At 36.3% G+C, this 6,342-nt stretch overlaps 1 non-coding gene across 1 annotated transcript; it reads left to right on the top strand.

Moving 5' to 3' along the window:
* The first annotated feature begins 625 nt into the window (after positions 1 to 625).
* On the top strand, positions 626 to 698 carry TRNAA-UGC (transfer RNA alanine (anticodon UGC)). The gene has a single exon. It is a non-coding gene; the product is annotated as a tRNA-Ala (tRNA).
* Positions 699 to 6,342: the final 5,644 nt, after the last annotated feature.

Genomic DNA, 6,342 nt, shown 5'->3' with positions numbered 1-6,342 from the left:
ATAATCATATTGTTTTCATAATGAAATTGCCATATTCTTTCTTAGTTAGATAGATACACTTCTTTAAGTTTCTAGATACATACATTTAACTAGATAGATACACTCCTTTAATTTCTTTGAGATACATACCTCAGTTAGCTATATCTTTATATACACTCCTTTAAGTTGTTAGATACACTCTTTTAAGGCGATAGATACACTCCCTTAAGTTCTTGCAGATACATATCTCTAATTAGCTAGATACACACCTTTAGTTAGATACATACATTTAATTAGATAGATACACTCCTTTAATTTGCTAGATACATACCTCTACTTAGCTAGATACACTTTTAAGTTCTTAGATACACTCTTTTAAGGTGGTAGATACACTCTCTTAAGTTCTTCAGATACATATTTCTAATTAGCTAGATATACACCTTTAGTATCAAGTCGTATCTCTAATTAACTAGATACACAATTTTACTGGATGCAAACATGGTTTTGTGTAATAAAGAATCATATTAACATGAAGTTCTAGGGATGATACTATTTCTTTGTTAAACATCTTGGAATCAAATCTTGTTTTAGGTACATTTTGCACAATTAAGGCAATATACCGAAATTTCCTCTGCTTTTAAACAACGGGGGTGTAGCTCATATGGTAGAGCGCTCGCTTTGCATGCGAGAGGCACGGGGTTCGATTTCCCGCACCTCCATTTTTATTTTCCCGATTATATTGCCTTATTAGCTTAGTTTTAGAGTACAGAAGATTGCGTCTGGAATACGCTTGCTTACAGGAATCTTTGGGATTTCAGTTGTGTGTGTTTGATAAGTCCACTTATAATTCTATTGCAGATGGTACTCGCTCGTACCTCTTTCCCTAGCATCGGTATGACATTAGTTCTGCATGAAAACATCCTTCAATCTTAGTTAGATGGAACTTCAGTATGTGTTAATTCTACTCTTCAAGTTATTATTATGTTATGATTTAAGAACTTCAGAGTTTCATATATTTTTTGGCAGACCAAACAATACTAATGCTCGATTCTGTAAATGCAATTGAATCATTATAATGATGGCCGAGTACCAGGCTATAAAATCTATCTCGATACAAATGTGTGCTTTGCATGATAAAGTACTAAACCTACAATTTCCCAAACTTCACATAGTGCAAAATTTTATGTTTCAAATTTTTTCATGCAGTGGGAATATGGGACAAACGTTTTTTTGTGGTTCTTATTTACAAACCCAATGTAAATAACCCTTTACAATTGCTCTCATTTAAAATGACCCATGAACCAATATTAATTCAACATGATTTATAACCCGACAACCAATGAGTCTAAGAATGCTCAAATAGGACTAGAATAATTCCGATTTCACTGAAAATGAACTTTGAACATGTGTTATAAACAAGCCAAGAGTATCTATTGATATCACTGAACAATCCAAAAGAAAGGATGAATGTCAATCATCAGGCATCAATTAGATGATCACTGCTTTTTTTTCCCACTGTTAATGTTCAAAAATTATTGGTGACAATGTCATACTCTTCAGTGAACGGAAATGTACCCAGCCTCTGTTGGAAGTAATGCTAAGGCTAGCAATGTCGTCTAAATACATTGTATTAGAGAGATGCCTTCCATTACCTCGTAAAAGCATCTAACCACTACTTGCATAATTATAGCCATTAACTCCATGTTTATTGTCATGTTTATGGTGGAGTTATGTCATTATCTTTGTGATTATTATGTTAATTAATCACTATAAATATGAGAAGTGTAGTCATTTGAGAGACACATCTTCCATATATCTCTACTACTTCTCTATGATAATTTTGAGCATACTTATCTATTTGATAAAATTATTCATCATGTTTAGATTTGATATTTCAGCTATGTGGAGTATGTTCTAAGAAATATTTTGATTGTGGGGGTACATAGAAAATGACGAGTGTATGTTTTATACATGATTAACTGACTAAAATATTGTAGTGTATTTTGTTGGTTACGTCACTTAGCTTATACCACATTATATGAGATTCTGGTGATTGTTATTATATGAGTAAGGTGTAAAATTCTTTTTGTAAAATATTGTGGATTTGCAAAGAGTAAATATAAATGAAACAATCATCGAGATTCGTTGTTTTCTAATATAAGAATGATGATGTATATAGAGCTTTTAGTAAATAATATGATTTTGGGTGCAAAATCACAAATACTACGTGTATGCTTTATTCTATGTCAATTTATTAGAAAGAGAAAATAATAAAGAAGATTATTTGTTCTTTTAAACGACATGAGAGTGGAGCTCTGTATTTAATTAGAACAATGATGTTAATGAGTTATTAGAAAACATGTTTTGACTATTGTGAGAAGTCTAATATGTATAATTATAGTTGTTTCAATGTAGCTTATGCAGCTAAGTACATTTTGTTTGTGTATTCATTACCAAAGTTATCATTCACATTTAGTGAAGTGCCTAAGGCGCAATATTAAGAATTGCACTATGTTGAATATCTAGAAAGATATTGGATGGACAAAAAGGTAATGACGATCGACAAGGTGAGATTTATGGTGAGTACTATACATTTCCACCTTTAATGGTGATCTTGTTTTAAGTCTATTGAGAAGACTATTATAACCTTGTCTATTGTGTAAGCATATTATATTGGTCATAATCTTGCAGGGTAAGATGCAAGGTGATTGTGAAGCTATTATTAACTACTACTTAATTGTGGGGGCATGTAGTTTTGCCTAATGTTTATCTTTAGCATAATGCTAGCATCAACTTAATAATGCAAAAAATAATGTGTATAATGGCTTGCAGATTTACACATTTTATGCAGATTTGAGATTTGAGAAAGTTGATTGAGAATAATATGCTCACAAATTATTATCTTTGTGAAATTTGAGTAAAGCATGTTTAAGCTAATGGACTAAGAAAGAAAAATGTCCTAGAATTGTCGAGGGAAATGGGCAAAAGCCTATTAGTTGAGGAATTTGTGGTGGATACCGGAACTTGCTATGCAAGGGTGGTCTAACGAAGCCATAGATAACTCATACTTGTGTACACATCCCATTCCTATGACATGTACACTATTTTGGAAGGTTGAGAATATAGCTCTTAATGGTCTTATAGCCCAAAATTGGGTGGTCCTTGTGAGACGGACTTGATGAGATCACCATAATGATGGAGGTTGAGATATTTCTCTTAATGAATCTATATCCCTTTATTTGGGTGGTCCTATTGAGAAGGACTTGATGGATTCACCGCTACGTTGAAAGGTTGAGCCTTAGAACTTTTAATGAATCTATATCCCTTTATTTGGGTGGTCTTATTGAGAAGGACTTGATGATTCACCGCTATGTTGAGAGGTTGAGCCTTAGAGCTCTTAATGATTCTATAGCTCATGCGTGAGTGGTTTATATGGAGATAGACTTGTTGGAATCACCTACATGAGTGTGAAGGATTGGCCTCCTTCTATGAGAGACTAGGCTATCTCTCTAGAGCACTCGTGAGAATCCCAAGGTTCATTTGGCCATAAAATTGTTGAATTGTATCGCGGAACTCGTCTGGAACTTAAGGTGAGATATGTGTTTGGAATTTACCCCGGAGTCTAGGAGTTCAAGATTCGTTCACTCTCTAGGTGATGAAAGAATTGTTCCATTTCACTATGTGTTAATTCAAATCGAAAGATATTAATGCTTAAGTATCAATCCTTATTAATATGCTCAGAATTTTGCCTATCCTTTCCATTAGTGGGGGATTGTTGGAAGTAATGCTAAGGCTAGCAATGTCGTCTAAATACATTGTATTAGAGAGATGCCTTCCATTACCTCGTAAAAGCATCTAACCACTACTTGCATAATTATAGCCATTAACTCCATGTTTATTGCCATGTTTATGGTGGAGTTATGCCATTATCTTTGTGATTATTATGTTAATTAATCACTATAAATATGAGAAGTGTAGTCATTTGAGAGACACATCTTCCATATATCTCTACTACTTCTCTATGATAATTTTGAGCATACCATATGAGTTCCAACTCCTAATGGTTGAGTACACAACTTTTAGGAGTGTTGTGTGACCTTGGGGGACGACGCCTATATCGATTTGTACCGTAGTCGGGGCGATTTCGTTTCTCATTCAGTGGCCTCCATACCACGACACAACAACAAATATTCTCTAATTATATCTTCGCCCCTATAGTGATACTATATTTCCAACAGCCTCATCTCTAACAATTACCACTGCCGGCAAACCAAGTTTACATAGGTTACTTCTCCGACCACCATACCACGCCAGCGCATCCCTGACCACACCAACCACCAGCCACTAAAAACCAACAGCGGCAACAGGTCGATTCCGAACCCGACTACATGCTGCTCCTTCTCCTTCGTGCTCCACCTCGATAAACCATCATCAACAACTTAACCACTGCATCATCTCAATCCAATGAGTTTAATGTATCTCAGGCGAACATCACCGTGTTCGTCGGAGATACGCCAGTCTTGTGTCGGCGTCATGTTGCTCGTCATCCTCGGCAGCAACAGGTCGAGGGTGGAAAGAGGAAGAGAAGAAAAGAGGTCGATATGATGTCCGTCGATGGCTTAGTTGATGGAGATTTCGCCGGGAGAAATGGCGTTTGTTGGTGGTTGCTGGCTATGGTAGTTGCCGGCGACAGCTGGTGGTGGTGGAAGGTTATGGTTTGTGCTAGGTTTGTTGAAAATATGGTTGTTATAAATGTTGGGTCGTAGGTGAGTTATAAGAGATTGGGCCTTCTAAGTGGATAATAAAAGTCAGCCTTTTTGTAAGTAGTTCGTAAGTTCGCACTGTACTTTAGTTCGCTTTGACCCGACCCTATATATATATATATATATATATATATATATATATATATATATATATATATATATATATATATATATATATATATGTAAGGGGTACATTGACCATATGATATAGGTACATCTATAATAAAGGTACATTTTGTAATAATTATAGGTACATATCACGTTTACTACAATTATTTATTAACTTTATTTCGCTTATTTATCAGGGACACATTATTTATATTGGAGATAAATTAAATATGAAGTATAGAAACAAAGAATAATTATCACAAGTACATAAAATATGTTGTTCAATTTTTGTCAAGTACCCTTAACTAACTCGGCATGTATGTTGATTTTATACTAAAGGTACATTTAATATAAGCTAGAAGTACATTTAATAGTATAAAATCAATGTAATACCCAGTTAGTTAAATGTACATGATTAAAATTGATCAAAAGATTTTATGTACTTATGATAATTATTATTTGAACTTATAATTTATATAATTATTATAAATTAACGAAAAATGTATATACGTACAATATATTTATGTCAAAGGTACATTTTATTACCATTGAATGTACATGATGGGGCATATTCTGCACCGCTGACCAAGTCAACATATTGAGCAAGGTCAAAAGTATCCACAGCAAAGTCAAAGACTTAGACAGTCTAGCCGACGCATCCTATCGGCCTGCCACCTGGGTCTCGGCATGGCAACCAGCCAGCCGGGGCACATATCCGCGTACTCATATCCAAGACCCTCGGCCACCGCCATAGGTCCATCGGCCGAGGGTAGAACGGTCTTTCCACCTGCTACCACTTGGCCACTTGGCCACTACGTGACAAAAGGTGAAAGCCTATAAATACTCCTCAACCTTCATTGAGGAGGGGATCCACAAAAATTAACCTAATAACCACTATTCATCTGGTAATATCTTCCTTATCTCTCTACATTATACTCTTAGCCAAGTAACAACAACTTACCTCTCTAAGTTAACTGACTTGAGCGTCGGAGTGAGTACGCTCGGCCAAAGCCGAGCCCTCAGTTTGTTCATCGTTTCAGGAGACCGCAAGGAGGATTCAAGTAAAGGCATCGTCCTACGAGCTACGAGTGGTAACAAATATCTGCTCTCGAATTAAACCCGGAACAATTGGCGCCGTCTGTGGGGAAAGACACTAGAAGCTAGTCACATTCATTCCCAAACAACAAAAACAAAAACAAAAAAAAAAACCACCCAAAAAGCTAAGAGGATGTCAAAACAACAAGAGGTGTTCGTTAACGACGAAACCGAGCCACACCAAGATGATACATTTCACCATTCTGGAGTCGTACAGCCCTCCACCGGCGGAGTAATCCAACCGGAATTCGGAATGCCGACAATACCGGATACGCCGTCGCCCGCCAACCAGGTCACCATCATGGGACAGGTGGTTGACGTAGCAAAACTGAAGACGCTCCTGGACTCCGATTGGGAGTGCGCCGTCTCACACCGCCACGCCGACAAGAGCGGCGGA

This window comes from Silene latifolia, chromosome 5, assembly GCF_048544455.1.
Source record: "Silene latifolia isolate original U9 population chromosome 5, ASM4854445v1, whole genome shotgun sequence".
Taxonomy (NCBI): Eukaryota; Viridiplantae; Streptophyta; class Magnoliopsida; order Caryophyllales; family Caryophyllaceae; genus Silene; species Silene latifolia.
Note: the sequence above shows the minus strand (reverse complement) of the source record. Positions and strands in the feature narration are given on the sequence as shown.